We start from the raw sequence: 27,961 nt of genomic DNA on the forward strand, positions 1-27,961 counted from the left end.
AAATTTCAGCATTAATATAATCTTCAGTGTAGTACTTAATTATTCTAAGAAGCAACTTCAGCTACCATCAGTTGTCGTCTCTCTTGACCACTTGCTCTATGTCTACAGGCTTGGTTCGAAACAACGGCACACACATCCCCTAATAGTATCAGTACAATAGTATCAGTACAATTAATTAATGATTAATATTATTACTAGTTTCATGAAATAAAAAAAAAACATTTTTAGGGAAAGAAAGGGAGGGGAGGGTGGCGAAGGGAAAGGATTTTCACCATTTTTTTTTAATGTCTAAACTTTTAGATGTAATCGGAGAAGACTAGAGAACTGAGCCAGTTAGTTGTGTGCATGAACTTGATGTATGGTGAAATGATCAAAAGAATATCAGGGAGGGAATAAGCCTAATCTGGTTATCAGACTGCAATAGCAATAGGGCACAGCATCAAGAGAAACCTTGCAAGCTTTTGGAGTACCCAGCGATGCCCAGAAGGCATGCCATTTTAATAACGTAAAACATATGTCTACTCTATGGCAGCAACCTAATTTCACTTCAAATTGGAACGAACAATACCACTAAGAAACATCTGACAATTTCAACACAATAGGAGTTGGGGAATTTTTACTCCAAACTTAATGCAGATGTCAAACACAATATGAATAGAACATCTCACTTTGTTTCCTTTACATCACAATTTTCTCTTAATTGGAACAGACGAAGTAATTTCTGACCAGAAAGACGTGATGACATTTCAAGCATAAGGACTTCAGTTTTGGCTTACAGACATCTTCTATCCCCCTTTGGCTTATTATTACTCGAAGGGACAGCCACAATACTATAAATATTGTACTCATTCATTCGGCATTTATTGCGTGTCTATGACCTGGGTACTAACCGAGGCCCAAAGGTTAGAGTCATAAATGACACAGACACATCCCTGCCCTTCTGGAGCTTCTAACCTGGCAGTTCGCTCTTATTTCAAAGTTCAGTTATTGTTTCGATAAAGCTCAGTTCAGGTTTTAAAAAGGAAACCTTCATCTAAAGACAATTCTTAAGTTATCACTGTCTTTCCAAAACATATTTTTTCAACCCTCCAATTAGTCCATTGATATTAAACTCCCAGTTATGGTCATTCTTAGAAGAAAGAACTAGGACATGATTAAGGGTTCTTTTTCTTTTGAGAAGATGAGCTCCTAAATTATAGATGTCTAATGAGTTAACCAGTAGGTTCAACTGCTACATGTCAAACTAAGAACTGTCACAAAAGCCTGGACAGGTTGCCTGAAAAAGATGCCTCCAAATAGTAAATGTAATCCTTTCTGGGCCAAAAACCCTGAATGGATTCCTTAGCAAGCGCCGGTGAGTAATTACACATTTTGGCAATCCAGTGCAAATGGCCAGGTTAAGTTTGCCCCAATCCTGTCCACGAGATCCTTTGTTCCAACAGGGCTCAATCCGACCAAAGGGATGCCCAGGCAAATGGCTAGGATGTAGGTCACACAGGCCCACCCTTCTGCTTCAGCATGAGTTTCCACCTTTTGCTGATGAGTGCTAAGGTGTTTCAAAGCTATGTGAGCACACCTATATGTCTCTTCTTAGAAAACAACACAAAACAAAAAAATAGCCATTTTATATTGGAGATTTCTTCTACCTTACCTTTTTTAGCTTTCTCTCTCACTGCCCCCTCCCCTCAGCCTTGCCTCCTTTCCCCTTATCATTTCTCTCCTACTTCCCAGGCAACAGGGTAAAACACTATTAGAAGCTCATTACATTTTGTGAAGCTCTACAAACATTGTATGTTGCCGGAGAGGACCCTGAAGCCCAAGGTCACACAGTGGGGAAGTAGCCGAACCAGGATTCCAGGTAGCCCATCTGATTTCAGAGTCCTCAATTCCTGGACCATACTGCCTCTTTAGGAATTTTTGGCTTTAAGTCTTTATGATAAAGATGGACTGTTTCTAGGCATTAAGAGTAGCAGTGAAACATAAGAAATTAATGTTAATCTCTGCTACACTTGAGAAAAATCTAACAAATTCACTGAAGTGCTTTAAAGGAAGTAATTAAGGGGACAATTTATTAAGGTTTTACATCTCAATTGCACCAGTCTCAGGTCTTTTTTTCCTCCAGTTTTATTGAGAAATAATTGACGTACAACACTGTATAAGCTTAAAGCACACAGCATGATGGCTTGGTTTATAGATACTGTGAAATGATGACCATAAGGGGTTCCATTAACAGCCATCTTCTCATATGGATACAATTAAAAAAAAATGTTCCCCTTATGATGAGAACTTTTGGATTTACACTCTTAATAACTTTCCTGTGGATCAAACAGTAGTGTTAGTTTATATTCATTATGTTGTGCATTACATCTGTGGTACGTATTTATTTTATAACTGCAAGTTTGTACCCTCTACCACCTTCCCCCTTCCCCCTCCCCTATCCCCCACCTCTTCTTTCTACGAGTGTTGTTCTTTTGCTTGTTTTAGATTCCAAATATAAGTGAAATCATACATACATACAGGACAAATACTGTATGACTTCTCTGACTTCTCTCACTTAGCATCATGCCTTCAAGTTCCAAGCATATTGTCCCAAATGGTAGGATTTTTTTTTTAATGGCTGAATAATGTTCTATTGCATATCCTAATTTCTTTATCCATTCATCCATTGCTGGACACTTAGACAGCTTCTAGGTCTTGGCTATTGTAAATAATGTTGCTGTAAACATGGCAGTGTACATATCTTCTCCTATTAGTATTTTTGTTTCTTTTGGATACATTCCCAGAAATGGAATTACTGGATCATATGGTAGTTCTATTTTTAATTTTTTGAGAAACCTCCATCCTGTTTTCCAGACTGGCTGCACCAATTTACAATCCCACCTACCTACAGTGTAGTGGGCCCCCGCCTCCCCTTCCTCCGCACCCCTGCCAGCATGTGTTATCTCTTTTTTGATAATGACTATCCTAACAGGCATGAGGTGATATCACATTGTGGTTTAATTTGCATTTTCCTAACAACTAGTGATGTTGAACATCATTTCATGTACCTGTTGGCCTTTGTGCATCTTCTATGGATTCAGGTTCTTTGTTCATTTTTTAATTGGGTTGTTTGTTTATGCTATTGACTTATAGGAGTATTTTATATATTTTGAATATTAACCCCTTAGCAGGTATATGGTTTGCAAATAATTTTTTCTCATTCTGTAAGTTGTTGTTTCACTTTGCTGAGGGTTTCTTTGGCTGTGCAAAAGCTTTTAGTTTGATGTAGTCCCATTTGTTTAGTTTTGCTTTTGTTGCTTATGTTTTAGGTTTCATGTCTAAAAAATCATTACCAAGACCCATGTCGAAGGCCTTTATTCCTATGCTTTCTTCTAAAGTTTCATGAGGTTTCAAGTCTTACATTTAAGTTAATCCATTTTGAGTTAATTTTTGTGAGTGGCATTAAAATATGGGTCCCATTTTCGGGGCAACTTTGGCTCAGGTCATGATCTCATGGTTCATGGGTTCAAGCCCCACATTGGGCTCTATGCTGACAGCTCAGAGCCTAGAGCCTGCTTTGGATTCTGTGTCTCCCTCTATCTCTGCCCCTCCCTGGCTCATGCTCTGTCTCTGTCTCTAAAAAATGAATAAACATTAAAAACTTTTTTTTTTAAATATGGGTCCCATTTCATTCCTTTCCATGTGAATATCCAATTATCCCAGCATCATTTATTGAAAAGGTTATCTTCTCCATTGAGTGTTCTTGGCTTCCTTGTCAAATATTAGTTCACCGTATATGCTTGGGTTTATTTCTGAGCTCTCAATTCTGTTCCATTGGTCTATTTGTCTGTTTTTATGCCAGTACCATACTGTTTTGATTACTATAGTTTTATAGCATACCTTGAAATCAGGAAGTGTGATGCCTCCTGCTTTATTGTCCTTTCTCAGGATTTCTTTGGCTTTCATGGTTCCATATAAATTTTAAGAGTGTTTTTTTTTTCTAGTTTTGTAAAGAAAATGACATTGGAATCTTATTTGGGATTGCATTACATCTATAGATAGCTTTTAGCAGTATTGACATTTTAATAATATTAATTTTTCCAGTCTATGAACACAGGATATATTTCCATTTATTTGTACTTCTTTGATTTCTTTTATCAATGTCTTGTTTTCTGAGTAGAGTTCTTTCACCTCCTTAGTTAAATTTATCCCCAAGTATTTTATTATTTTTATACTATTATAAATGGGATTTATTTCTTTTTCAGAAAATTCATTGTTAGTGTATAGAAATGCTACTGATTTTTATATATTAATTTTGGGTCCTGAAACTGGACTGAATTTATTGATTAGATCCAACAGTTTAATTTAATCTTTAAGATTTTCTCTATATAAAATCCTTCATCTTCAATCAGAGATAATTTTACTTCTTCCTTTCCAATTCTGATCCTTGCTTCCTCCCTTCCTTCTTTCCTTCTTTCCTTCGTTGCTTCCTTCCTTCCTTCCTTCCTTCCTTCCTTCCTTCCTTCCTTCCTTCCTTCCTTCCTTCTTTCCTTCTTCCTCCCCCCCCCACCTAATTGCTCTAGCTAGGACTTCTAGTACTATGTTAAGTAGGAGTGGTGACAGTGGACACCTTGTCTTATTCCCGATTTTAAAGAAAAAGCTTTCAACCTTTCACCATTGAGTATGATGTTAGTTGTGGGCTTGTCCTATATGGCCTTTATAACGTTGAGATACATTCCTTCTATGCCTAAGTTGTTATGAATTTTTATCACAAATGGATGTCAAATTTTGTGAAATGTTTTTTTTCTGCATCTATTGATATTATCTTTCTTTCATCCTATTAATGTGATGTATGACATTGATTTATTTGTGTATGTTGTACCATTCTTGCATCTCAGGGATAAATTCCACTTGATCATGGTAAGTAATCCTTTTGCTTTGCTGCTGATTTGGTTTACTAGTATTTTATTGAGAATTTTTGCATCTATATTCATCAGAAATAATGGCTTGTAGTTTTCTTTTCCAGTAGTGTCTTTTTCTGGGTTTGGTATCAGGATAATGTTGGCCTTGAAAATAGGTTTGGGAGTGTCTTCTGTCTCTTTTGTTTGAAGATTTTGAGAAAGATTGGTGTTAATTCTTTTTTTAAAGTTTACTTATTTATTTTGAGAGAGAGAAAGAGAACATGAGCAGAGGAGGGGCGGGGGGGGGGGTTGGAGAAGGAGAGAGAGAATTCCAAGCAGCCTCCATATTGTCACTGCATAGCCCAGCGGAGGGCTCCATCTCACGAACTGTGAGATCATGACCTGAGCCAAAATCAAGAGTCAGATGCTTAACTGACCGAGCCACCCAGGTGCCCCAGGTGTTAATTCTTCTTTGAATTTTTAGTAAAATTGCCAATGAAGTCATCTGGTCCTGAGCTTTTATTTGTTGAGAGATTTTTGATTACTGATTCAATTTCCTTAACTAGTAATTGGTCTCCTCAGATTTTCTATATCTTCCTGACTCAGCCTTGGTATGTTGTATGTTCCTAAGAATCTTTCTATTTCTTCTAGGTTGTCCTAGAAGAAATAGGTTCTTCTATTGTTGACATACAGTTATTCATAGTAGCCTCCTACAATCCTTCGAATGTTTTATTGTCAGATGTAATGTCTCTTTTCTCATTTATAATTTCATTGATTTGGGTTCTTTTTCTTTTTTTCTTGGATAGTCTATCTAGGGGTTTGTCAGTTTTGTTTATCTTTTCAAAGAACCGACTCTTAGTTGGGTTAATCTTTTCTACTGGTTTTCTCCTATTTCTGCTCTAATCTTTATTGTTTCCTTTCTTCTGCTAATTTTGGGCTTGGTTGCTCTTCTCTTTTCTAGTTCCTTAGGGCATAGAGTTAGGTAGTTTATTTGGGATCTTTCTTGCTTCTTAATCTAGGCATTTATTGCTATGAACCTTCCTCTTAGAACTGTTTTGCTGCATCCTACACTGTGGTAGGCCGTGTTTGTATTTTCATTTATATCAAGAAGCTATTTTATTTCTCCTTTAATTTCTTCTTTGGTCCACTGATTGTGGAGCAGACTGCTGTTTAATTTCCATGTGTTCATGAATTTTTCAGTTTTCCTCTCATTATTGATTTCTAATTTCATGTCATTGTGCTCACAGGAGATACTCAGTATGATTTCAATCTTCTTGAATTGGCTAAGGTTGTTTTGTGGCCTACCAAATGTTCTATCCAAGAAAATGTTCCATGTGTGCTTGAGAAGAATGTGCATTCTGCTGTTGTTGGATTGAATGCTCTGTATATGTCTGTTAGGTCCATTTGGTCTATAGTGGTGCTCAAATCTGTTTCCTTATTGATTCTCTGTCTAGATGATCTATCCGCTGCCGAGAATGGGGAATTAAAATACCCAACTATTATTATATTACTCCTTCTGGCTCTGTTAGTTTTTGTTTTACATATTTAGGTGCCTTAATGTTGGGTGCATAAGTCTTTACAATTGTTATATCTTCTTGATGTGTTGCCCTCTTTATCATTACATTATGACCTTTTTTGTATCATTTTCACATTTTTGATTTAAAGTCTGATATATGGATAGCTACCCCTGCTTTTTATTTTTTGTGTTTTTTTCTTCTTTTTCCTTTTTTATTTTTTATTTTTGGTTACCATTTGTTTAAAATGTATTTTTCCATCCCTTCACTCTCAGTCCATGTGTGTCTTCTCTAAAGCTAAAGTGAGTCTCTTGAAGCCAACATATTGTTAGATCTTGTTGTTGTTGTTTTAATCAACTCAACAATTCTATGTTTTCTAATTGGAAACCCTAATTCATTTATGTTTAAAGTAATTACTGATAGGTAAGAACTTACTATTGCTATTTTGCTATTTTCTGGTTGTTTGTAGATTCATTGTTCCATGTTTCTTATCACGCTGTTTTTGTGTATTTTGATGTCTTTTGTTATCAGTACACTTTGACTTCTTTATCATGTCCTATTATATAACTACCATAGGATTTTCCTTTGTGGTTATCATTAGGCTTACATAAATTTATAATACCCTATTTTGAACTGATAACAGTTTCAATAAAATGCATAAACTTTATAATTTTACTTCTCTTCCTGGTCACATTTTAAGTTTTTGCTTTTAAAATCTACATGTTATTTTATTGTAACATGAATTTTATAACAGAATATTGTAGCTATAAGTTATTTTTACTACGTTTGATTTTAACTTTTAAACTAGAGTTTTAAGTGAATTATGCCCCACTATTACCATATTGTAGAACAAAACATATTACCAGAAGGATTTACTCTATCTTTTTATGTTTTTATGATGTTAATTAGCATTATTTTAATTTTCAAAGAACTCCTTTTAACATTTCCTTTAGGGTAGGTCTTGTGGTAATAAATACCCTCAGCTTTTGTTTGTTTGGGAAAGTCTTCATCCCTTCTTTATTTCTGAAAAACAGCTCTACTGGGTATAGAATTCCTGATTTTCAGTTATTTTCTTACGACATCCTGAATATGTCATCCCATTCTCTCCTAGCCTGAGAAATCTGCCAGTAGTCTGATGGGGGTTCCCTTGTTTGGAACTTCTCTCTTCTCTCTTGCTGCTCTTAAAATTCTTTGACTTTTGATGATTTAATTATAATGTGTCTTGGTATAGTCCTACTTGGGTTCAATCTATTTGGAATTCTTTGGGCTTTATGGATCTGGATAACCATTCCTCTCCCCAGGTTTGAGAAGTTTTCAGCCATTATTGCTTTAAATATACTTTCTGTCCCTTTCTCTTCTCCTGGATTTCCCATAATGCAAATATTCCTTTTCATTGTGTTCCATAATACCCATAGGCTTTCCTTACTCTTTCATTCTTTTTCCTTCTCTGACTGGGTAATTTCTAGTGTCCTATCCTCCAGGTCACTGATTCTTCTGTATGGCCAAGTCTACTTTTGAAACTCTGTACTAAATTCTTCAGTTCAGTTATTGTATTTTTCAACTCTAGGATTTCTATTTGTTTTTTTGATGGCTGCTATCTTTTTGTCAAACTTCTTGTTTGTTCATGCATTGTTTTCCCAATGTTATTTAGTTGTCTGTGTTTTCTTGTAGCTCATTAAAATTCTTTAAGAGAATTATTATTAATTCTTTCTCTGACAGTTCATAGATCTCCATTTTATTAGTGTCCTATTATTGGAGCTTTATTATTTTCCTCTGGCAGTGTCATATTTACCTTTTTATGATCCTTGACTCCTTACATTGCTGTTTCCTCATTTGAGTAATCAGGCTCCTCTCCCAGACCTTACAGGTCTCTGCTTTGGCAGAGACAGTTTTTCACCAGTCCGCTCATTTTGGGTTTCTGTGTGTGCTTGCTGGTAACGTCCTTGGGCAAGTGGCACCTGCTTTTATGATCTATTTTTGAGCAAGGCAATTGCCAAGCTCAGAGGATGGGGATGGTGGTAGGAGTGGTTTGCCACTGGCTGAGAACAGTTGGATAGGACTGCTGGCTTTGTCTCCTACTTAAGTGAAGCTGTAGGATGAGATCCACAGTTGCCTAGATTCTTAGGTCAGGCTTACTAGATGGTTGGGACTGGGTACTATATTCAGTAGTAGATGGGGCTATGAATTAGCTTCTCTGCCCTATCAAGACAGACCTATACAACCTGTTGTTTGAGGACCCAAATCAGTCCAGACTGTGCATTCAATTTCCTGGTCAGGTGAGACCACAGACAAAGCCAAGGGTTGTGCTCTCTGTTCAAGTACCACTATATGTAGGGCTGCTGAATGGGCTCTACAGCTTCCTATGTGCCTGGGTCTGGTTCCCTGGTTCAACAGGCTGAAATATGTATTCAGCAATGGGTGGGGCTATGAATTAGCTTCTCTGCCTGGGCACAGCAGGAGAAGCAGTTCTAGAGTTGGTAAAGCATGCTAGTGGCTATCCTACTCAAGCCAACCTGCATCCCAAGTTCCCTGACCAAACAGGGCCACTGGCTTTGCTCTGCGAAGTACCAGCTCTGCCAACCTCTTGGTTCAAGTGTCACTGGACTGCACAGCTTCCAGTAGTTATCTCCAGCCCTTCTGGTCAGATGGGGCTGGAAGATACTCTCCATGGTAGGTGGAGCTGTCTCAGCTCTCATGCCTGGGCATGAGAGTAGGGGCTGCTCCAGACTGCTCTCAGTTTCCCAAACAGGCTCTCTGATTGGGAGGAGCTGGGAGCTACCCTCAGCCTTGGCTGTGAATTCATCTCCCTGCCTCTGCATACATTGGGAATGTTCCATGCCTGGTACTGGCTTTGCTCTGGGGATGATCAACTCTGCCTGCTCGCCTCTCAGCTCAAGTGCTGCTAGGCCACACTGCTTTTAGGAGTTGTTACCAGGCCTTCTAGTCAGATGGGGCCAGAAGGCATTCCCCATGGTGAGTTGGACTATGATTCAGCTCCTTGTTTAGGGCTAGCGAAACTCCTCATTTGAGGACCCAAATCAGGCAGACTTGCACTCCATGGAGTTCCCTCATCCGAGTATACCCTGATTTGGTTCTACAGATGAGCAAATCTTCTGGCGGGGTTTACTACGAGGACACAGCAGGCATGAACCTGGTCTGCCAAGATCCATGTGCTGCTTGTTGCAAGTCCCTCTCATTTTCTCCATCATAGTCAGATTCCCAGTGGCTGAGATTCCCTGAAATCCCCATGGTGCAAGATTAGAGTGGGGGCTCCTGAAAAGAAACCTACAATGCAGGGGGTGCTGCTAACTGTCCCCCTGGGGTTCTCTTCCCAATGTAGGAACTGGAGGCTCAAGGGAGACCTCTGCCTTTGGTGCTGGCCTTGTGGAGGGGCGATGTGGTCAGTGTGTAGCTGCTTCTTTTACTCTTGTAATCTGTCTTAGCCTCTGTGGTGTAGGGTGGTTCTTCAGCTGCACCCTCTGTTTTAGGATTCTCTCAGTGGTGCCCTATTCTTGAATAGTTGTTATTTGTTTTTCTTATGAGGGGGAAAACCTATGTTACCTTGGTGATGTTAATCCCAACTTCAAGCCTTTTGCCTGTTCCATGTGGGAGCACGTTGACAAAAGTCAGGAACAAATACCAATTAGAGGTTACATGAACACATAAGTAAATAACAAAATAACAAAAATCTACTCTATAATATCACAGTTATGCTCTGTAACTCGCTCCAAAAGTAAGCCAAATGAAGCCTTTGTTTCTATTAGCATGTACTATTGTTACTCATTTCATGGGTCCAGAAGAGCCTTTGGTGGGCATAGTTCGTAGATTTATACTAAGCAACTCGATGGAGAGAAAGCTGAAATAATGGCTCCCACAAGACCAACGTACCTAATGAACTCATTTACAGGCCTGTAAAACAGACGACATGGAAGGATTCCTACTGGCCTCCTGACCAAAGCTTTTACAGCCCAACTCCCTTCTTACTGGTTATGAAGCCTGGACCACCCACTAAATTTTCTCCAGCTAAATAAACAGTTATAGTTGAGAGAAGTGCAAACTTCTGGGCTTACTGTTTTTAGATCCACCCAGTGTTCACTCAAGTCTGAGTTCCAGCAGGTAATAGACAAATCCCAACAGAATGAAACTGGGATCTTAATTAAGCCTTACCGCCAAATGCATGAAATCATTAGGTTGGTCCTCAACCTGTGTCTACCATCACTCTTCTTTCCATTGAACAACTGCCTGACTCAGAATAGCCAATGCTTTTTAGATGAAACAGATCATTATAACACTGATTCCATGGAAAAAAGAAAAATGGAGCAGCTTACAAAGGAAGTTCCATTAGTAAACTGACAGCATTTAACAACAGAGAGACCATATACCGGGAGATGAAGAAGGAAAAATATGACAACAACAGTTGTAAACAGTAGCTGTCTGCATGAGAGAGACACTAGCCTCTGCCAAAATAAACTATGAGGAGAAGAAAACTGTTTACCAGTAAGGCAAAACTCGTTTCTGGGTTTGTAATCATTTCCCTTTAGAGTCGTTCTTTGGTTTTCTGAAAGGCACCACGTTGAAGGTCTATACAGAATTCTGATGAGATCAGGGGGAAAAATAGCAGCTAGTATGTATTTAGCAAACATACATTAAATGCCCACTGTGTGTAAAGACGTTGCATTTTGGTAAAGCCTGCATCATGCTTTATGACCTTGTGGCATAAGCACTCTTTGCACTTTCAGTCGGTGTTCTTGATAAAAGATGACTGCCCCCTCCTGGCCACCTTTTATGAGATTGTTTTAAGAATTTGTTGTTCCCATCACCTGTCCTCATTGCTCTTCCTTCTCTGAGATGTCACAAACTTCCAGTGAAATGGAGCGTCCCGTTGGTCTTTAAAGGGCTAATCTACTTTCAGATGACAGAGACTAAACACAGGAAATCTTACAGAGCTCCTTTATCCAATAGGGCTGGGATCATATTACTTAGAGGGACCCTCCACTGTCCCTCCCGCAATCTTTTCTTTCCATCTTCGTCTGTCGTTGTGTAATGACTACAAACCTTCACCAATGTTCTCACCATGGCAGAGTTCCAGAGACAGGCCTGGGTATTACCTCACCAGAGATCCCAGTCTATTTACTGCCCTAGCTGCTTCTCTTACTTAGGCCCTGCTCCAATTTTCCATTTCTATTTCTCAAACCCACACCTGGTTCTGCTAACTCTGTACCCTGAGACTCTGTAATTGGTCTCAGGGTATCTTTACATTTCTGAATCATTTCTTTCTTCCTGCATCTAGAACCATTTATGTCCAGGATCAGAGCTAGGTGGGAGTTTGCATAAACCCAGATAAAACTTGCTTTTTGAGGATAAGTTTTAACAGGAAGTAAGAGAGGTCTGGTTATTAGAGAGGCAAGGCTAGAAATCCTACCACGTAGTATAGTGAATTTATCTTCTCAATGCAGAATCTCTGGACCTTCCTCTCCAAGGAGGGGACCTGGCTCATGGTGGATTTGCAGAACAAATCTGGACTGGGGACCTGTACCCAGAAGCCACTTGCAAGCATCAAATTCCCACCTGCAGAATCCAAAGCATAGGTGTTAAGATGGATCCACTAACTTTAGTAAATCTTTTACTATAATTACCCACTCGTCGTCAAGACCAGCTGAAGAACTTCCCAATGTTGACTAGGAAAAATAACATCCAGAGCATAGTAGGTTTTATTTCATTTTGATTTTCCTGTAAGTGATAACATAATTTTTTCAAAGACCTATAGGATCATAAAGAATTTTCATACTGGCCTCATTAATATTGGTAACCAACTCACACTTAACCGCTAGTAAAAAGGAAGCAGGGAAAGGAGGAAGGTAACGTACATAAGTTAAAGTCACAGACAATCCCCAGACCTCTTCAATCCAGTTTTAACCTCATCCTGCTAAGGCTTTTATCAGAGTTGCTAAGAAATAACCAATGTGACATATTTAAGCTTCATCTCATCTATTTCCTCTCCCAGGCTTCTACTTGGGCTGCTAATGAGCTGTGAAGTGGCTAAAGACAGCTGGCCTCCACATGGGAGGGAGAAGACTACAAGCTGGATAATCCACAAAGTCACGTGGATACCACGCAAGAAGGCATACTCTTGTTACTCCAGCTCCGGTAGATAGGAATGCAGAGTCTAAATAGGACTTTTTCTTCCCAATAACTGTCCCTACGCAGTTGAAATCTCGCAAAAGAGGTACTTTTGTTGTTGTTTAAAGCATTGGGTCTCTAGCAATCATCTGATTGTCAAATTTGGCTACATTAGCCTACTGAGATGCGGAAATGTACAATAGTTGGTAGTGAAACACAACCTGCCAATGGCAGAGCCAAGAAACGGCTTACAGCAGGGCACTGTTTTCCTCAGGAACCTCACTAAGGATCTCTCTAATTCAACCTTATTTCCTTGATCATTGAAAAAAAAAAGTTTTCTCCCAGAGCCATGAATCCAGGATACCAAAGTAAGAACCTTAAGGTGTTAAAAAATGTTTAGGGTTGGTGAGCTGGGGGGTGGGGAGCAGTGACAGCACCACAAGCCGAGAGGTGAATCAGAAGTGGCAGAGAGACCTGGGGAAGAGGATGTGTCAAAGCTTTTAATTCAGATCAAAAACAGTTATGGGCAGTTTACTTGTTCCGTTACCTTTATTAATTAATAGTCTTAGCTAGTTGCCAATGGGCAGCTCACGTTCAAGTATAGGGCCCTAACGGATTTAGATACAGAGTAATTTTTGCTGTAGAAAAACATGCAGAAATGAATATTGCTAGTTCATCAGTACATATATATGTATGTGTGGATATATATCTGCACATACATATATATGTACTTATATACCCACACATATATACACACATGTAAATGAACACATAGAAGTACAAATATAAACATATATTCATGAAATATCTTTACAAACAAAGACAAAATCAGAAAAGGTAGAAAGGCAGATGGACTATTCTCTAGGTAAGAAGGAAATGCAGGTGAATTCTAAAGGAATTTGAATTTCATTAATTCAACAAAGATTTATGAAATGCCTTCCACATGCTGGGCCATGCTCTAGGCACTGAAGATACAGCACAGAAAAACAAGGGAAGCAAAGGAAACGACACAAAGCAAAAACGACACAATTCTTGCCTTCACAGAGCTTATATACTCATGGATGCAGGTCAGGCAATAAATGAGTAATATCTATCAGGTGATGAGTACTATGGAGAAAACTAAACAATGGCATCCAGGGAAGAATGTCTGGAGGGGGTGAGAGCGTGGGACTTTTAAATGAGCTGTCAGGGAAGCTGACGCTATGAAGGACAAAAATCTGAACAGAGATCTGCAAGAGATGAAGAAATCCAGGAGGACTCCTGGAGGGACAGAACTCCAGGTGGGGAGAGCAAGTGCAAAAGCCTCAAGGAGATGCTCGCTTGACACATCTGAGAAAGAGACACGATGACAGTAGGTGAGAACAGGCCGTTCTGTTACAACATGTGTTTCTGTAACAGCAATTAGCTCATAGAGTATTGGTTAATAGTAGGATAGCGTTGGTATAAGATGGCAACAAGATTTTCCTTAGGCAGAAAGAGCCAGAATAGGAGAATTCCAATCTTAGCAGGAAAGGGGAAAGCCCTCAGCTTGGCTACTGCACAGGCTGGAGTGTCTTCAGCTCCATTTAAGAGAATTAAAAAGGAGTACCTGCACCAGAGGTATCTCCCCAGAAATGTGTCCCCTCTCACTTGAACAGCTTTTCCAAGTTATCCTTTATTGCTTTCATTAGTGCTGAGGTTTTAAATCATATAAGACAGGAGAGGTCTGCTCCAATCCAAATTTTCCCAGAAGCCTTGTTATTTTTAGAGTAGGTTTTGCAGAGCACAAAGTTTTTCAGAACACATAGAGTACTACAGTAGAAACATCTGCTCAAGTGAAGCCAACGATTACAGAGAACCGGACCACAGTGGGCCTTATTGGCCACTATGAAATGGGGAGGCACTGGAGAGCTTTGAGCAGAGGCATGCGATGATGTCATGTGCTGAACACAAACTGGCAGGGGGAGGGGATCAGAGGAGAGAGGCTAAGCAAGTACAAAAGCAGGCAGACCAGATAGGAGCCTTTACAATAATGCAGGTGAAAGAGGATGGTGGCTTGGACCAGGAGGGTAGGAGTGGAAATGGTGTGAAATGGTTCGCAAGACTCCAATATGGTTCGGCCTAAGCAACTCAAGGATGGAGGTGTCACCAGCTGAGATGGGGATGGTTAAAGGATGACATAATTAAGGGTGATCAGTTCAGTTTTGGTAAAGTCAATGTTATGTGCCTATAAAGCATTCAAGTGGAGATTTCAACATGTCCAGAGCTCAGGGGAGATTAATTTGGAGCTTTTCAGTGTATGGGTATTATTTTAAGCAACAAGAGTAAACATATTCCAATTCCTATCAAAACCTGACTTCCCAGCAACCTACTGGCAGCTAGACATGCTAATATCTACAAAGCCAATGGACTTAATTTTATTTCTTAGCACAACAGTCTAGATGCCTGGAACAGGAGCAGGAAGTGTTTATGGTGGCAGAGGAGTACACACCTCTCCCCCAAAAGAAAAGGGTCTAAGGTTTGGTTCCTGGGTCATTCTAACAGAGGTTGGGGTAATGAGCAAAAACAGCAAAGAAAGCTTAGAAGGAAGACCTGTGAGATGTGAAGAGTATCAGGAGAGTGTCTTGTGTCCTGGACACCAAGTAAAGAAGGAGGAGGTTGGTGATCAAACAAGTCAAAGAAGAGGAAGACTAAGGAATTGCTACTGAACTGAGCAACCAGGATATGGTGAGCAAAGTTCCCAGTGGCCAAGCACAGTTTCAGTTTCCATCTGCCATCCCACCATGATCGGTGTAGTATAGACAACTCTCCCAGGGAGTTTTGCTGAAAAGAGGTATAAAAAAAATGGAGCAATGGCTAAATACACAGGACCGACAGCCATGTTTACTTTTTAATAGCACTGGGACATTACAGCATGTTTTTATGGTGACTGGAATGGTCCAGTGAAGAGAGAAAATATATAATACAAGAAAGAAAGGGGAGAATTTCTGGGGTAATATCCCTGTGTAGAGGGCCAGGGGGACAGCAAGCGTCAAGTGGAGAGGTCCGTCTTAGCTCTTTGTTAACGGGAGGTAGGCAGAGCATATGGGCACCGATTCTGAGACACAGTGGATGTGGTGGTGGGAGCTTGTAGATTCTCTTCTGATTGCCTCTGGGTTTTGTTTTGTTTTGTTTTGCAGTAAAATAGGAATACCAGTTATCTGCCAAGAGGTAGGACGTGGGAAGTAAGTGTTAGAGGCTTGATGATAAATGAGAAGGTGTGAAATAGTTGTCTAGAAGAGTAGAAAAGAAAATGGACTAGGGAAATAAGGACACTGCCAGACATTACTAAGGACTCTATGAGGGTAGTGGCTGTGCATTTAAAGAGAAACCAAGTCAGCACGGTGTGTATTTTCTCCAGTGTTACTGAGCTCTCAGGTACACGCATGGTATAGGTGGAGAGCTGGATATAATCTAGGGTGGAATTTTGCCAGAGAGTATGATGAAGCAAGAGAAGCGCAAAAGATTATGATAATGAACTTCTATCTATGGTTTGAATGTTTGTGTCTCCTCCAAAATTCATATGTTGAAATCCTAACGCCCAAAGGTGATGGTATTAGTAGGTGGGGCCTTTGGGAGATAATTAGATCATGAGGGTAGAGCTGTCATGAATGAGATTAGTGCTCTTATAAGAGATCCACAGAGCTCCCTTCCACCACATGAGGACACAAGAAGTCTGTGACCTGGAAGAAGGTCCTCGTGTGACCATGCTGATGCTCTAATCTCAGATTTCCAGCCTCCAGGACTATAGAAATAAATTTCTGTTGCTTTTAAGCTACCCAGTCTCTGGTATGTTGCTACGGCAGCCTGAATGGACTAAGACATGAACCATGGAATATGGTTGTGGTAAGGATGTTTATTTCTTGTCAGCTGCAAGTGGACAGTTAGCCCGTGTAGGCTTTAAGCAGTTGTCATAGAGCAAGTGACCATCCACAGATACACATTTCATCATATAGTGATATCTTTTCCTCCTTACTTTTAAAATGTTCCTTTTCCCCTTCAAGCTGGTGGAACAACAGTAACCTCAGACACCAACTTCCTGTTGGGAGATGGGTAAGATGTGTAATATCTCCACTCATACCATGAGTACACATGTCTTGAGGTTCACTACTTATAATAAAGAGTCTACCAACCGTGCCCTCAAATGAGGGCTCTAGAAGATAGTGGAGGGGACCAGTAGCAGGAGTGTGGGACAGAACATTACCATATTGCTGTGAACTCATTTGCAAGTCATTTTCATGCACATGCCTCCTCCAGGCTTCCCTACTGCTCTTATTCCATCCCTAATTGTAACACTTCTGGGGAGATTCTCAATGTCTTTTCTATTTTTTTCCCTTTTGACCTTCACCCATAAGTGAGCTATAGAATGAGCCCTCTCAGTCCCACAACCACATACAGTCTTGAGTGAGGAGACTGAGCCAGGCAGACCTGACCAGTGACTCTGGCTGCTGTGAGGCATTTACAAGTGTCTTTGCAAGAAAGTACCAGAAAGTGGATGCTACCCCAAGATCAAATGAGGTCAGGACCCTGAATTATTTGAATATACTATTCTTTTTTGGCAGCTTGTGGACTCTAAAATAGCATTTCCCATCTGGGCTGGTTATTCTATTTGGCTCTGCTCCCCTAGCAGATCCATTCTAGGTCTTTCTCTCCTCCTCCACCTCAGGAGGCTTGCCTGCTATGGGCTGCCATCACCACCCTCGCTTGCTGGCTGACTTCCTACTGGGTTTGAACAATTTGGATTTGAAAGAGAGGTCAGAGAGGACTTCCCCACAACTTCTTAGAATCCTAAGTCCCGACAGGATTCTAGCTTCTGTCACCTGTCCCTCCTCTGTGGCACCTGCTTTTCAAGAACTAGAGTAACACCATTTCCTCCCACTGCTGCTTCACATTTGGGGTGGTAACAGCCCCCACCTCATGGTGAGGGTCTGAGTGCCTCAACACACCTTGTTGGTGACTTCAACCCTACCCACACTTCTGTCAATCTCCCCTTCATTAAAGTCTCTTGAAATTTCTAAGTTAGACTGTTTCTTGACAGGACCTGGACTGATACAACATTTCAAATTCTAGCATGTGTAATTTTACAACTGCATGTCAGTCCTGAAGCTGCTAGAACAAAGAAAGGAAAAGCAAATCTCAAACATGTGTAATATATTCATTCATTCATTCATTCATTCATTCAGTCAGTCAGTCAGTCAGTGAGTCTAGGTGAATATGCTAACACCTATGTCCTATTAAAAGTAGAGACAGAATACTTTTTTAAATTAATTAATTAATTTTATTTTATTTATTTTTTAAATATATGAAATTTATTGTCAAATTTGTTTCCATACAACACCCAGTGCTCATCCCAAAAGATGCCCTCTTCAATACCCATCACCCACCCTCCCCTCCCTCCCACCCCCATCAGCCCTCAGTTTGTTCTCATTTTTTTTAAGCTAAGTCGTTTGACATTTATTTTTTTTCATTTTTATTTTTATTTTTATTTATTTATTTATTTATTTATTTATTTATTTATTTTAATATATGAAATTTATTGTCCGACTGGATTCCATACAACACCCAGTGCTCATCCCAAAAGATGCCCTCTTCAATGCCCATCACCTACCCTCCCCTCCCTCCTACCCCCCATCAACCCTCAGTTTGTTTTCATTTTTTAAGAGTCTCTTATGCTTTGGCTCTCTCCCACTCTAACCTCTTTTTTTTTTTTCCTTCCCCTCCCCCATGGGTTCCTGTTAAGTTTCTCAGGATCCACATAAGAGTGAAAACATACGGTATCAAGACAGAATACTTTAAGAACTTCAGAATCATTTAACAGGGAACCAGCTCTACATATCCCTTTTTTTTTTCTAATCGAAGTTTTACTTCCTGAATTAAAGGACACTTACAAAGGCTAGTGGTCACCTTTGTTAAAATCTTTTTCTATTAACTTTGAAACTATAATCATTTTGACAACAGAGCTTATTTAATACCATAGACAGCTGGTTATTAGATTATTTGAGAGGTTCTCCTAATAAAAGCCCCTAAGTTTCTGTTTCAGAGAAAGAAACACACGGAATAAAAATTTTAATTTACCTCAGGGCACAGGGGTGGCCCAGACGGTTAAGAATTGACTCTTGATTTTGGCTCAGAACATGATCTCAGGGTTGGTGAATTTGAGCCCTGTGATGACAGTGTGGAAACTGGGATTCTCTCACCCTCTCTCTCTGCCCCTCCCCTGCCCCCACACGCATTCACTTTCTCTATCTCTCCTTCAAAGTAAATAAATGAACTTAAAAAAAGAATTTTAATATACTTCAAAAAAAGTCTTCAATAGTAACAACTGGCCCAATGGATAGCTAATTTGTGCTAAATGTCAACAGATTAGTAACACAGTCTTATATGTATCCAAGATTAGCAGTTTGGCTGTAAAGACTAAGGTCAAAGAATACTTCTGTTAATTTTCAATGATTTTGCTTAATAATCAACTGTTAATGACTACATCCTTATTTCCTCGTAAGGACCTAGGTTCCTGAAAGTCTAGGGAAAAATTTGCTATTACTCAGCTGAACTCAGGTCAGGGTGAAATTTCTAAAGGAGATCTATGAGTCTAGTGGTTTCTTATCTTAAGGAAAATAACTTTTCAGATTGACCAATGTCACCAGTGATGTCAACATCAAATATATGTGAACATTTCATTGTGCAGGATATATAGTCTATAAAGTCTGGCTAGGAAGACTAAAAATGTACTTCTGTTAAGAATTAATAAATAGGAAACCTACAACCTTCAACCTAGCGATGGATCAAAACTGTTTTGCTATGGAAAAGGAAGTGAACAAAGATGATACATTGGCAACTTTTTATACACTTTGTTACTAAAAAGTGTGGTAAATGAGCAAAACCAGACAAATCTCAGTTCAAATACTGGCTTTGCCTTTGTTACTTCATTAATCTTGGGCATGTAAATTTACACCACCAAGACCCAGCTTTACCACCCAAAATACAGGAAAAAAAACATTAGTTTCCTTTGCTTCACAGACACCATTAATTATGAGATGTCCTATCTCACTTAGAAATGGCTTTTGGGGGAAAAATTACCACATTAAACGTACTTATTATATAATGAACCCTGACTTAAGAAATATTCAACTGGATAAAATACTGCTTAGAAGATAGGAAACAGGACAAGATTATCCATTTTATTGAGTGTGTCACATGGAATGAATCACAAAGAAAGTAAAGAACCCATATGGCTCCTGGCTCCAGAGTAAGTCCTCAGTAAATACTGATGATTTATCGTTAGCATTAGTATTCCAAAGGAGAAGCATCCACTTAGATTTTTGCTCAATACATTTCAGTCCAAAATAACGTGGAATTTTAGAAGTAAAACACATTGTCCAGAGATTTTTTTTTTCCTTTCACTTTATAGATGATCTACACATGTGGTAGGATAAAGTGACTTATCGAAGTTATCTAATAATTGCAGAATCAAAACTAGAACCCAGGTCTCCTATTTGTCTAATCAAGTAACGGTAGTAAGTGCTTCTCATGTGCCAGCCTTCTAATTGCTTTGTGTATATTACTGAGTCACCAAAGCAATCCAGTGTGACAATGTAATAGATATTATCATCCTAGTTTACAGAAGAAAAAAGCTGAGGCCCCCATAGGATAAGTGAATCCCACCAGGCATGCTCTTGGTCAGAGTCAAAGCACTGATCCAAATCCAGGTCTACCCGATTCCAAAGCCTGGACTCTTTCTGCTGAGCTAATGCCTCCTGCTTGGCTTCTCACTTGCTCCTTCTTGGAATTCTTTTTTTTTTTTTTTTTTTTTTTTTTTTTTTTGCTGCTGCAAGTCTTATATCTTTTTAACAAAACTAACTCTACAAGTTCAAGGACAATGTTACCTAAGTCTTTTGGACATGTGTGGCATAGGACTGGACTCTGGGTAGGTGCTCAGGAAAGGTTTTCTGAGTGCAAAGAAAAAGAATTTTTTTTTAATTATGACTTGTAAAAGCAAAAAACCATAAACACTGAAGCACTTGAAACTTGCAAACTATGGACAAAATTGGTCAAGTAATGACTTGTGTCTGGATGCCATCCCTTTTCAGGAAGTACTTCCTTGCTTCTTTAATCACTCTTGATTCATCAGTCCCAGGATTGGGCTTGAACAGAAATTCTCCTCAGCTCTAAGAAGTAGAATTCCAGCATATTCTCTTGTTGGTCCTATGCCAGTCCTGCTTTCTTTTAACAGTCAACAACTCTCAACACGCATGCTCAACAACCCTGAAGGCAAGGCAATCCTGAGAGGCACAGAGGTGAAATCTGACTGTCCTTGAGAACAGGGAAACCACTCCCAACGAGCACATGTGACCCCATTCGATGTTAGGCATTAAAAAACCTAGAGCAATTCCTAGCTGCAAAGGGCAGCTGATGCCTCTTTTCTTTACATGTTTAAGAAGAATAAAGCCCCTCTTGAGCTAATAAGGAGATGCAGAATAGAAGGTAAGAATTTCCTGAAAGACTCTTGGAAAGGTTCTATGACTGAAGTCCTCAGCATCCTTCCCCTGGCCTGGAGAACATGTCACACCCTTTAGAAGAACATTTCGCTCATATGAGACCAGACTAGAGGGACATGAAGGCAATGTGAAGCCAAGTAACATGGGATCTTTACCTATACTCTTCTGTTCTTCCTCCTTGAAACGGCCCTGCCCAGCAAGCTCTCTTCCCATTAAAATCTGGTCAAATGGACTAGGGCCCACAGTGAGGCCCAATCTGGTTGTTTTACTTCCTGGCCCAGATGAATAACATCCTCTAACCTGGGCAATGTTGATGAACTGTTGTTTTTTGAGTTAGCCTAAGCTTTGCAGGACAGCTCAAAAAGACAATCCCATCTTCATTATAACTCAGTTTATACAAAAGACAGAGCTATGGGTCTCATATTTAAAAACCATGTAAAAGATTGGCAAACACATAATTCAATTTTACGGTTTGTCTAATCAGTGTATAAATTCAGTGAACACATTCAATGTGTCTCTATTGCTTTCCCTAAGCTCCCCCTTTTATCTTTCCCTCTTTCATCTAAGCACAGATAGGCCTGCTATTCTGAGTCCTAATAAATTTTCTGTTGGAACATTTATAATGGTTTCTAATATCTTCCCACAGATATCCATAAGACTCTCCGTTTTATTTCCTTCAGTTCTCTGAGCAAATGTCACCTTACTAGAGGCATTCCTTGATGATCCCATATAAAATACTAAGTTCTTGGTCAATCTGCTTCACCTATCCTCTTACCCTGTTTTGGTGTTCCCCATATCACTTATCTCCATGTGACATATCATATATTTGTTTATTGACCGTCTCCCTTCATTAAATGTAAACACAATTTTGTTTTGTTCACTGTGTAATCTCTACCACCTATAACAGTGACGAGCTCATAACAGGCTCTCAGTGTTCGTTAAATGCATTAACAATCTTCAAAGGGATTCTTCATTTCACATCATTGCCAAAAGGTGACAGCACAGTCCTAGGTAAAAATACCATATCTCTTCAACCACCTCTCTTTAAAATCTGGAATAGATCGTATCTCCACTCCTCCAAGAAGCATTATTTTTTAAAGTGAATCATGTGCTTATTTTACTAGCACATTTTGTATTTTGACACCATACCTATTTCTGAATAAGATCATCCTTGAGATCCAAAAAAGGTCGAAGGCATTTCCTGAAGTCTTTTGACAACCTTTATACCGAATTATAAGAGGAAGCTTTCTTTTTATTGCTTGGGCACAGGAAGATAATTGGAGCACAGGAGAAAAGTTGGATCCACACCTGACCTTGGAGAATTGTTTCAGAGACCCTGGTAATCATAAACTAAAGTTAGACAGAGCCTGGGGCACCACACCAGGCAGCAAGAGTACACCTTGTAATCAAAACTTGCACATACCAGGACATGTTGTACCTTTCCTTTGGTGATGTTCTCATATTCCATTTGAACACCATCTGAATCTGATCATCTTCCTGCCTTACTCTTTTTCCTCTGGATCAGGAGCTGACCACATGGAGAAAACATGAATACTACATATTCTCCATATAATACTGTATATTCCTCCAATTCGTTAAAGAAATTTGGATACAGGGATGGGTATCCTGTACCAATGTGATGAATTCATTCACATCACCTTATTTTAGAATTATAATCTGGGTGAGGTTGATAATGCTGCATGGAGGTGGGAAGAGAAAGGGTGAGAATATTTGGTCTGTCTTAAGGACAAATTTTAAACCATAGTTCCTTTCAAGTTCCAAATAATTCATTTAGTGGGCATAATTCATAAGTATGATAAGGCACATTAATGGAAATCTACCCTTTCCTATCAGTTGATACTATGCAATCATGTGTTATAAAGAGAAAATAATTATAAATTTTGGGATCCTGAAGCAAAAGGTACACTGATAGTATTTTTAATTTTTTGAATTTGAAAAACATTTTTAATTTTGTCTCTGGTTTCTCTTAATTCCTAAAACTTTGAAAATTGACTTGAGTATATTTTTTAACATTTTACTCAGTAATTCTGTGCCTATACTGTTCTATACCTGTATTGCTGAAAATTTCAGGCTAGTGTCTGAATCACCAAAGTTTACCATAATAAATTATGTTGCAAACTATTGTCTGGACCTCAGTGCTTTGTCCTATAAACCATAAGAAGTGGATTTGATCTCTGAGGTCCCTCTTACTCTTACTCCCGATGAGTTTACACCCGAAGAGCTTTTGATGCAAGCACCAATGGAAAAGCAATGCTCCTGTTTACAAGTCTGGATAAATACTTTAAGGGTGATATGGATGATTTGGATGACGACTCATCCTTCTAGACTGGTTAGCAACTTATCTAGTGTGATAGCAATTAACACAACACATGGAAAAGCTGCCATGAAGCTTAGCAAAATCACCCATCTGCCAAACATGGTCCTTACAGGATTTTTCTCTAAGCATTTTGGACACAGTTTGCAGATCAGCTTATTTTCAAAACTTTTCCAACTCTAGGGCCTTTTGGTCACACACACACACACACACACACACACACACACACACACCCCAAAACCTGTTGTGTTTACAAATCTCAACACTTTTAGCCAAGAGCAGTTGTTCTCAACCAGGAAGATCTCCTCAAGGTGACATCTGGTGATGTCAGGGACTTTTTTTATTGTCACAAGTTGGGGGGGAGGGCCCTACTGGCAGCCAGCAAGAACAGATAAAGGATGCTGCTGAATATCCTACGGTGTGCAGCACAGCCTCACAATAGAGAATTACCTACCCAAGATGTCAACAGTGGCAAGACTGAAAAATCCAGGTGTAGAGAGCACAGCTTTGGATTTATGGTAGCCCAACCAAGTCTATGTGAAGGAAGTAAGAATTCCTGGGGCGATCCTTGTCTTCCCAAGTCTCACCGAGAGTCTTCGTATTTTTTTAGGACTTACTGAGTACTTAGGGGAAGCCTAGATATTAACGAAGTGAGAGAAAAGTTAATTGGATGTAGGTAGAACTAAATACATTGTTTCTTGGATGCCCTTTCCTGGTCATGTTATGGAATAGGTTGACAGGCTGCCTTTTCTTTAAAGAACATTATTGAACACTTTGATAGGATTGGACCTCCCAGAGCAACACTTTGCCTCATTTCAACCCAAATCCTTGCAGAGTCAGTCCTGGATCATCACTCTTCTCAGTAGAGTCTCACTGACGGGAGTTGAGCTTACGTAGAGCCTTGATGCACGTTGGATGCAAAGAACTATGATGGTTTTTAACAATAGAGTTATCTACTCTCTGCCCCCCACTCCAAGAGAAGAAGTCAGTTTAGAAAATGAACTCAAATAATTGAGCCCGAGTGTCCTGAAACTCCAACCCTTTTAAATTGTAAATTATTCTAAAACGTATCTCACACACCATGCCTTTTGCAACAGATGATACTAACTTTAATCTTTTCCTAATGATTTTAAGGCATCATGTTACGGATGTCAGCTGTGAACCCCTGTAACCGCTTCATGCAGGGAGACAGAGACAGTGGTCCAAACGTTTACTTCACGAAGGTTTTTATGGCCCTGGTAGGCCCATTGGTAAGTAATGCTAGTTTGAGCTCCCTACCCTCACAAAGTTACCAGAGGCAGAGCGTAAGCATTTTCTGTATAAATAGGAAGAAATCCTGAAGGTCTGAAATGTACTTTCTCATCCATTTCAGATGCTGTGAATTCTCCAACAAAACTTGACTTGCAAGGATAGGCCAATGAATGTGCAAAGTCTGTTTTTTACATGATTTTGATATTAACTAACACTTATCAATGCTATTAGCCATACTCTGAATGGCTAAGTGCATTTCATCCATTATTTAATCTCAACCTCGTAATAACTCTGTGAGGTAGGTCCAAGTATTTATACCCATTTTACAGATACTGGAGGTGGAAGCAGAGAAAAACTGAATAATATGCCTAAATACTAAGTAGATTTGAAGCTGGGTAGTCTGATGCTGAAGCTTTGTTTAAACCACAACCCCAGGGGCTGCAAAATGATAGTCTGTGGGCTAAGTGTGGACCACAATATCAATGTTACGTGAGCCAAACAAACGTAACTTTTGGGGCCATGTCTCAAAATGGGCAGCTGGTGGGGTGCCCAGCTGGCTCAGTTGGTAGAGCATGCAGCTCTTGGTCTCAGGGTTGTGAGTTCAAATCATATGTTGGGGTAGAGTTTACTTACAAAAATGATAAAATAAAATCTTAAAGTTGGGCAGCTTGTGTCTGGCACAAAGGCTCTGCCACGGGGCAGGCAAGGATTGATATTCAGCCCGCACTTGACCTGCACAGCCATGGGTCCATGTATGAAGAAAGGGGTGCCATTTCCTAATCTGTACAAAGGAGTCAGATGAGCTAGCAGCAAGCCTGGTCGGCAACACTAACAAATTGGACTGACACAAAACGCCACATTTATGGCTTCTCAGGGAAGGGAAGGGGAAGGAAGGAAAACTGAAAGGAAGGAGGGAATCAGGACTAGCATTCCCCTGTAGCAACCAGTTCTACAGAAGGGACACATGCTTGCCTGTGTGCAACTGGCTCATTTCACACCTTTGTGTTACTTGCCAAGACGCTCCAAGCTTTCCGAGTTTGTAACCTCTGTACTACATTGCACTTCTGGCATTTTGTTTTAAAATCCCCTCCCTTCTCCTTCTGAACAAGGGTCCAGTCACAGTGCCTCAACTGTTTTGGCCCCCTCTGCAGAGTACCAGAAAAGTCCAGCTTTCCTGAGCTGACTGACTCCTGCAGGTGACCAGGCAGGGTGGACGTTTTCCTTTGCAGGCTGAAATTCCTGTTTTTAGGACACACTGTTCTCTTCAGGCTCTATGACTGACGGAAAAAAAAAAAAAACCCACCCCCCAAAAACATGGAAAAGAACTTTGTTGTGGGCAGCCACGAATGGGGGAAAGACCCACGTATTTGATAACTGTTCCCCTTAAAGCACTTCCTTATGAACGTGCATGTGAAAACTACCCACGTGAGTGTTTACATTTTGGAGGCATCACTATTTCTTCTCCTTAGACCACAGCAGGTCTCAGCCAGGTCTGGGGCATGTGAGCAATCAACAAAGAGCCACAGGGGATTGGCGACTGGAAGATGCAAGTTAGCTGCTGACTGAACAGTAGTCACTTGGAGGGTGCCAGATATTTTCCTAGCCCGCTAGAGCTCCAGTAGGGGCCACATTTGTCTCTGCAAGCTGATGCGGTCCAGCAGCTCCAAGCGGCCTCCCCATGCCCTCACCAAAGGGACTGTTGGCTGGTCCACAGAGACACCTGTTGTTAATACACAGCTAGAGGACTTGGAACGTCATCACACCTCCCCACATTTGGCTGAGGACATCAAGCAGTCACCACTCCTCACTGGCATGTGTCTTGTTTTAGTATGGAAGCCAGAAGGAATTAATTCTATCTGCTGGATCTCTGCCCTCTACCAGGAGATTAGAGAGGGATAATAACCTTTATTCTATCAAATTCATTTGAACTGAGGAAAAGCAAGATCCATGAGAGTTTAGATCAGAAATGTTTAATCAGTCCATGTATCAGAAGGACCTCTTGAAGAAAAGATTGTAAATGGCCTATTGAAAAACATTTCTCCCCCACTGCTGTACCTGCAGAACATATTTTTATGGGAGTGGTAATGTGTGCAGCTTAAGACAAACAAAACAAACTGCATATTTTCAGGTTTCCCTGCAGAAAAGGATGCCCTATGATGGTGACTAACGAGATGTAAGTTGAAGTCACCAAGTAGGACATCGAGGAAAGGACAGATGTGGCTAGCTTGTCTGTTTACCTTCTGTCCTTTATCCTTAACCTTCTTCTTGCTTAGAAACACGGTGCTTAAATCTCTAGCAGCCATTTCATGAGCATGAGGAAGGGGCCAACAAGGTAAGGATTATGGAACAGAAAGCTAGAAGAAGCTCGTGGCATTGGCTGACAGAAACTATCATGGGAACTGGGCAATTTACTTAGTTTTTCTGAGTGTCAGTTTCCTGAATTGTATTACCTCCCTTGCAGGGTTTTTTATGAGTATCTAAATGAGATAATATGTGTCACACTGCCTCACAATGACTGATATAAAAGTCAGTCCAATCAACAAATCACTCCTTTCCCCTTCTCATCAGATCTCCAGAGTCAAGGAAAAGTTAAGCCCGACTTACTTGCTACTAGCTGACATTTTGAAAGTAGGCCTCTGTATAAAGTGGTTTTTTTGACTTGCTGTCAACTGGCGCAGATACTACGGAGCAAACAAGCCCCGAGGCAAGTGAAAGAGATTCCCTTCAAGGTGAGCAGTAGGAACCCAAGGTAAGTAGCAGATTGGGCCTTGCCAGACTGGAGCAGGGAGAAAGCACGGCCTTGCTCAGAAGAGAACCTAAGAATATCTGAGATAAAGCAACCATCAGGAAGTATCCAAATCCCCTTATGGTCCAACGCATTCATCCCTCAGGGAAATTACGGCAAAATGGAAGAGTAAAGAGGGAGAGCAATCCTCTGCATGACCTCCAGCCTGGAGACCTCCACACAAAGAGAAGGCCTGTCATTCTTACCCCCAAGTACAAGCGTGCACAGTGTCTTGATACCTAAATGCATGTAGGTCACCCGTGAACAAGCGACTTTTCCAATGTGTTCCATTTTTTAAAAGAAAATCTAGAACTCTACAATTTCTCTTTTCTAGCCAGCAGTTCTTTGGCACCATATAAATCTGATAACTCTTTCTCTTCAAAGCAGCCATAAGCAAACCTTTACTGTAAAGGACCAGAGGGTAAATATTTTAGGCTTTGTGGTCCATAGGGCCTCTGTTGCAACTATTCTCATCTCTGCCGTTCCGTGAGACCGCAAACACTGGTAACACATGCAGGAATGGATATGGCTGTGTTCCAGTTAAGTCCCATTTACAAAAACAG

The 27,961-nt window shown here is 40.1% G+C and overlaps 1 protein-coding gene across 8 annotated transcripts in view; it reads right to left on the reverse strand.

The window, feature by feature from the left end:
* Positions 1-27,961, reverse strand: part of GHR (growth hormone receptor) — a 272,519-nt gene that overhangs the window by 178,554 nt on the left and 66,004 nt on the right. Inside the window, exon 1 of one of the 8 annotated variants that reach the window (XM_045037565.1) lies at positions 11,817-13,162. The exons of the other annotated variants lie outside the window; for them this stretch is intronic. The gene's annotated coding sequence lies outside the window, so the exon portion shown is untranslated. Of the gene's footprint in view, positions 1-11,816; positions 13,163-27,961 lie in introns of those variants that run through there. 8 annotated transcript variants of the gene reach the window in all.

Source organism: Felis catus, chromosome A1 (assembly GCF_018350175.1).
Source record: "Felis catus isolate Fca126 chromosome A1, F.catus_Fca126_mat1.0, whole genome shotgun sequence".
In the NCBI taxonomy this organism is placed as follows: domain Eukaryota; kingdom Metazoa; phylum Chordata; class Mammalia; order Carnivora; family Felidae; genus Felis; species Felis catus.